Source organism: Rattus norvegicus, chromosome 15 (genome assembly GCF_021556685.1).
Source record: "Rattus norvegicus strain SHRSP/BbbUtx chromosome 15, alternate assembly SHRSP_T2T, whole genome shotgun sequence".
Lineage (NCBI taxonomy): Eukaryota > Metazoa > Chordata > Mammalia > Rodentia > Muridae > Rattus > Rattus norvegicus.
The window spans coordinates 44209818-44210673 of record NC_141548.1 but is presented as its reverse complement, the minus strand read 5'-3'; the positions used below and the strand labels follow the sequence as shown (position 1 = coordinate 44210673).

Sequence of the window (856 nt, the reverse complement as noted above, 5' to 3'; positions counted from 1 at the left end):
GAATTGAGTTCCCAGTATCCACATGAGAGCTCATAATTGCCTGTAACTTCAACTCCGGGGCATCTGATGTTTTATTGCCTCCATGGACAAACAGAGACAGACAAACAGACACACATACACGTGGATAAAAATTAAATAAATCTTAAACATAATAAGATGATAGATTTAATACAACTAGAAATAGAAACTGAAAAGATTATAGCAACTAATATTGTTGGTAGGGCTGACTCAAAAGCTATATAGTATATCAAATAATTCAATAAAAACTATTTTGTAATTGTTAGCCAACCATGGAAGAATTATAGTACCCAGTCCCATGTTAAAACACAAGAAGAGTGCTCGCTTCGGCAGCACATATACTAAAATTGGAACGATACAGAGAAGATTAGCATGGCCCCTGCGCAAGGATGACACGCAAATTCGTGAAGCGTTCCATATTTTTACAGAACTCCAAATAGATTGGACCAGAAAAGAAACACCTCCCGTCACATAATTGTCAAAACACCAAACGCACAAAATAAAGAAAGAATATTAAAAGCAGTAAGGGAAAAAGGTCAAATAACATATAAAGGGAGACCTATCAGAATCACACCAGACTTTTCGCCAGAAACTATGAAGGCCAGAAGATCCTGGACAGATGTCATACAGACCCTAAGAGAACACAAATGCCAGCCCAGGTTACTGTATCCTGCAAAACTCTCAATTAACATAGATGGAGAAACCAAGATATTCCATGACAAAACCAAATTTACACAATATCTTTCTACAAATCCAGCACTACAAAGGATAATAAAGGGTAAAGCCCAACATAAGGAGGCAAGCTATACCCTAGAAGCAAGAAACTAATCATCTTGGC

The 856-nt window shown here is 37.1% G+C and overlaps 1 non-coding gene across 1 annotated transcript; it reads left to right on the top strand.

Annotated features, from left to right (window-relative positions):
• The first annotated feature begins 335 nt into the window (after window positions 1-335).
• LOC148001004 (U6 spliceosomal RNA) lies at window positions 336-442 on the top strand. The gene has a single exon (XR_015639180.1). It is a non-coding gene; the product is annotated as a U6 spliceosomal RNA (small nuclear RNA).
• The last annotated feature ends 414 nt before the right edge of the window (window positions 443-856 follow it).